A 6,001-nucleotide genomic window follows, 5' to 3' on the forward strand; every position below is an offset into this window, starting at 1 on the left:
GCTATGTTCAAAAAAGAAGGAAAGAAAGAAAGGTACGGAGGTTGCAAGAGAGCAATTAGTAACTGTATGTACTTCCCCACATAAAGGTCAGGACCTGTTCCCAGGGTAATAGACATAAGACAAAACACTAACTCTAATCTAAAGTCATAATCATGCTGAAAATCACAGATCTTTAAATGTCTCCCTACATCCACAAGAGAGTATTCAAACTTGTCTGTGACTGGACTTTAAACTAAATCTCTCTGTTTCTAATTTCCCAGATCTTTTGCTGCCTTCTGCCACTCTCCAGCAGCACCCCTCTTGCAGTAAAAGTTGCCAATATTCTTCCCTGTCTTCATACAAAGGCCCTGCTCCTCACCAGTATCTCTCCCCTCTGTGTTGTGTTGACATTTAAAGGGCTGGTGTGGCCCCAAGCACCTCTGTGTCATGCCCTTGGGCCTGAGATGCCCTCTCTCTCTCTCTTTTTCTGCCTCTCACTCTGTGTAACGCTGTCTTTCTTTTGCCCAACTGGGTCAGCACAATCGTGTCAGTAGAGCTTTGCCAGGGCAAAAGAAAATGGATTATGTCTCGAGTTTGAGCATGGCTATGCTGACCTTGGCTAAGAGGGGTCAGCAGAAGCTGGGCAGGTTTGGCAGATATCATTTTGCAAATCTGTGCTAAAACAGACAGCATTAAATGCATGCAAGAAAACTTCTTGGACTGATTTCAAAGGCAGAAAGGTCAATAATCAGTCAGAAGAGTTGTTGAAAGGGGAGCTTGGGTCACCAACTTACCTTTAATAGTTTTATTCTGGTTAAAACAGCAACAGTGAAAAATGTGTGTTCTCAATTTCAAACACAATTCTAGTTCAGTGTGGTAAAAAGACTGGCCTCAATGGAAACTAAAGAAGTGGGTATAGTATAAAAATGTTCTTTTGAACTATGCAATGTCTGATCAAATGCATGTAGCACTAGAGATTAGACAGCCCAGTCTTCAATTCACCAGTAAAGGAAAAGTAAGAGTCGGTAAATAATAAGTAAATAATGTTTTGGATCATGGAGGATCAAAGAAGAAAATAATTTGTCTCTAACTGTATATATTTTTAACAAAAAGGAGAGGATGTAACTATGTGCAATACCACCTAAAATCACAGAAACTTTCACATTTTATGTTGATAAACATGTTAAATGTCCTGTAGATCAGATCTCATTTATTTCAGATCTTCAAAGTTCTACGGAGTTTAACTTTTAGTTGATTGCCTATTAAGTCAATTTCAGTCAATAAGAGGATAATAAAGATGCTAATTTGATCTAGCTGGTCAATTCTCCAGCCTTAGATGTAACCTCTTCTCAGGGCATTCATATTGACAGAATATTTTGTCCTGGGCTTAAGCTTTAAGGCTTCACCTTCATTCATCCATAGGAAACCTATATCTTTTGCCCTTAAGCTACCAGCCTGCTACACTGACAGTCCTCTTTTCCAAGAGACTGGTGAAGAGGAGACAGGGTCGGGCAGAGGGCAGTGCACCTCTGTCTAACAACTTCACCTTTATCACCTTCTCTACCTCACCTGGATAACTGCACTACGTGCAATATTAGGCTGTGTACAGTAGGACAGAGAGATCAGAAGGAGACACAGACAGGAAACAATTGACTCTCATATATTCACCCACACACACACATGCACAGCTAGTGTCTTGTTCCTGTATGTTTATCTCTTAATTGTCCCTATCTGTGCTCATCTAATCTCTCCTTCCATCATTCTGTCTCAAACTATCTCTCCATCTCTCTCCTCGTCTCTCCCTCTATCTGGGCAGACACAGGGGCGTAATGGACAGGGGCCTCCACAGTAATTATTCAATCAGCCTCATAACCTTGTCGCAGGTTGGGCGGCCCATTAATGCACTCACCCAAATGGACCCTGCCACTTTGACTGCTAATGCTCCAGCTAGCTAGCAGCACAACAGGCTGAATGTCAGAAGTGTCATCTAGACAGAGGGTGTGAAACAAATCCCAACCTGACAGGATTGAGCCGACCAATTCTGTCATGGCACAGTGGGGAAATATATGGAAAAGGAAAGTGTGACTTCAGAGATCACTCAAAGTAAAAATATACTGTGCCCACAGCAGAGGAGATCAACTTGTATCAAGTGTGACCGCAGGTGCTCACAATGTGTTGCTGCAGTGCTAAATATTCATAAGTGTGGTGTGTGTGTGTATATCTGAGTATCTGAGTGTGTTTGAGACCCCTACCCTATAGAGCCATGCTCTCTTGGCACGGTCTCAACAGCAACAGAGAGGAGGGCACTGCGGCGAGCGTTCACAGCCGCTGTTTGCTGTGTGCTTTCCTCTGGCTGCTCGCTTGGCTCCTGCTCTGTTTATTTTCAGCAGGGACGTTTAATTAGGGCCTCCAGCTGTCAGAGGTTCGTTAGCGTGCCCCTCCTCTCCCTGAGCCACCCCGCCCCGCGGGGAGTCAGGGGCATCAGGCAAATGAACACATTTAAGTCAAACAGCACGCCAACAGACAATAGCTCCACTGCCATGCCACCGGCTCCCCTAGGTAGAGACATGGTTGTTTTATGCCTCATCTCCCCAACCCCTGGGGCCCAATACAGCGCCTGGCCAAGACTGTGAATGTGGGGGCACAGGAGCTCTCATAGCTCACTAGAGACTACATGCACACTGCAGTCATGCAAAGGTGGAGACCGGGCCAAAGCCTATGCGAAGTACAGTTTATGACAAACACAACAATAGCCCCAGTACTGAGGATGTTCATGATATCAAGAGCTTAATTGTAATAAAAATATTTAAACTTGTACAGCCAAAAAACTGAGGAAATTTTGGAGGATGCGAGTCCAGGTTCATTACCTGTAATGGCTAGCATAATACTGTACTAAATTGACATTTTCCTTCATTGCTTTTGGACACATTTCTTAGATTTATTTCCCAGGAATGTGCCTCATTGCACCTCAAAAACATCTTAAGATTAACAAGTCAGACATTTGTGAACCATGCTCCTCTAATATGCCTTGAGCAGTACTCACAAATAACTTTGGGACTGGTTCCAAGTCTGACCTTTGTTACATATCACTCCGCCTCTTCTTTTATTCATATGTTTTAACATTCTTAGTTGATGTTGAGTTAAATAGGTTTTTTTAGACATTTCTCCAGTGCTTACTTCTTTTTAATTATCCCAAACTAAAGGTGAGAGCGATATACACATACAACAGCAACATAAGATATTCCTGTGAATCATATTTTATCAAATAGAGAGCGTTCAATGTCATGGAAGATGTAGAAAACATGGTTGGGGATAACATGAACAGAATATTTGATGTAGCTAGTTTTCTATCTTGCCTTTCATGTTGTTGAGTAGTTGTAAATGAGTGTCTGGAGCGTCTGGGGAGTAGAAGTTTGGTATTCTGGTTGGAGGGCTGAAAACTACTTATCATGCATTACGGCCCTGGTTGGACCTCAGGATTTGGAAGTCAAAAGACTTTTTAATGTACAATTTTTCAGCCGCTGATCAATCGGCAGCTGCTGGACATGAAGATCTCTCTCCTCCTCTCTCGCTCTGCATCCCATATTCCAACTCGCTCGGCATTCTGTTTCCGTATCGTAGCTCCGGCTGCGATTGACCTTGACGACTCTGGATCATTCCCAATCCAAGGTTTTCTCCAACTCTCAAGGGCCTTGGTGTCCGCCTCCGCCAACCCCCCCCCAATACACACCCTTCGCCTCTCCCATCATCCTTCTCCTCTAACCTCCTCTTTGCTCCTCCCTGGCCCTTGCCTGGGTCATTAATTATCTAATGGAATCAATACGGTGTAGATTGGACCAGTGTGACCCCGCCCGCCCCCAGGTACCTCTGTGGTGATGAAGAAGAGGAGGTGTTTGGGAAGGGTGTGAAGGAATGATGATAACAGCCTGCGCGCGTGAAACAGCATCGTACAGTCACAGTGTGGACCGTCCCTAAACTGAAAGAATACAGAATAAAGAGATCAGCAATAAATAAATGATTAGAGAGGGAGAGGGGGGCGGAAGGAGCACACATAGAGGGGTGGAGAGAGTATAAGTAGAGGCAGAGGGAGGAAAATCAGACAGTAAGAGAGAGCGGGGAAATGATGGACAGATAAAGACATGGATGAAAAAAAGGAGAGAGAAAAGAGATTTGCTAATGTTCACCCTTGGTAATCAATATCTTTCTCCTCCTCCTCTTTTATTACAGAGGGCTTTGGTGAGTGGGCTTTGATGTCCACTCCTCACGGGCGTGGAGCTACGCAGAATCCAATCCATGCCTGTCATAATTACCGTCTACCTTGGCCTGAGTATACACAAAAGAAACGCTCCACTGCACCTGCACTGTATTAAACATGAAGCTGAAACACTCAGCATACAAGAACCCCTTGTATTTGCAGGAAAAATTATCTACTCTCTAAAGATTGTTCTGCAGAGATCTTTCTTAGATAAACTGGCTGTCATTCCTCACTCAATAATTAAAGTAATAAAAAAGCCCCACAAGTATGATAACTTGAGGAAAGGATGTGGATTTTTGTCCCATAAGCAGACATTTTTGCCAACAATGTACCCTCTGTAAAAATCTAACAATGTAACATCTTTATTGCATCTGAAGACAAGACAAGTAAAAGTACTTCTACTGTAAAAACAGCATGATTCAACAAGTCTGTGCCCCTATGACAGAGAAAATAAGAACTATTTCTGCTAAGACACGATGTATAGTTTGTCAAATTTAAAATCTTTTGTACTTCTAAGATCTAAACATGATTATGTTAACCATCCCTGACCTTTATAATATTGATGTTTAAAATAGAGAGCTCTGAAAGCAAGTTTGATTAACAACTGCAGTCAATTATGGGGTTAAATACTCTAACACGAAGTAAGTCTAGAGGTGAAATGTGACGTAGTGGAAAGTCAATAATTAAAGCTTCTGTACTCACATGAAAGGAGAATACTGATATCAGTTCTATTTTACAAATACTCCACAAAAAGTTAATGGTGAACAACACTAAAGGTAGAAAGAAAACTTCACCCTCACTAGTGAAAGAGTCAGCCGAGTGGAAGCAGCTCTCTATACAGCTGAAGATGGTAAATCCACTCCCGCAGGCAGAGACCGCATCAGCACTGACCTCCAAATAACCACAGGCCAAAGAACAGCACACAGGGTCACTCACTTTATCCAACACACACACGCACACACAGAGGCCAATGTGTCTGCTCAAAAACCCCGACTTGAAAGCACACTATTATTCTGCACACCAGCAAAGTGGAGAAGTCCACATGCTAATATAGACATGTCAATTAGCATGGTGCAAATGTCAGAGTTCAGAGCGGTGTCGAACTCTTGATAAGAGTTGCACAAGTTGCGTAGGTGTCTTGCAGAACACTTGGGGAAACCAGGATACCCATTGGCCTCATAGTATATTCCCACACAGTGCATAGAAGTTGATGCTTTCTTTGAATGTTTCCAGATATCTTGTTAATATATGTAACTTTTACTTTCTGTTTTGGTAAGAATTAAAGAAGGGGACAGAAGAGAAAACACATGAAAGTGACGTGTGAGAGTGTGAGAAACAAGATTTGCAGACTCCACCTGTGATGATGATTTTGAGGAAAGTTGAGTATAAATGTGGATGCCTATATGTTGTGTACATATCCCTAAGCAGCTGTGTGCATGCGTGTTTGTGCACGCGCATGCGTGCAAAGGCTGGTGGATCCCTTCAGGCTGGTGTGTGAATGACAGCGGGGGTTATGTAAGGAGCCACAGCGGGGCCGGAGTGGACAGTCCGACCGGAGATCAGGTCAGCAGAGTGTGACACTAAACACATCTCCCTGACACTGCGCTGACACCCTCTGTCACAGACCCACACACTGTCTGTCAACGCTCTTCACACACACACACTCACATGCACACAACACAAGCAAGAAGTGTGTGAGCCGCTGTCTGTCAACACGCCACACGCTGACCACCTTAGTGTGAGTGTGTGTATAAGAGAGCAACAGAG

The sequence above is a fragment of the Parambassis ranga genome, chromosome 13 (genome assembly GCF_900634625.1).
Source record: "Parambassis ranga chromosome 13, fParRan2.1, whole genome shotgun sequence".
Taxonomy (NCBI): Eukaryota; Metazoa; Chordata; class Actinopteri; family Ambassidae; genus Parambassis; species Parambassis ranga.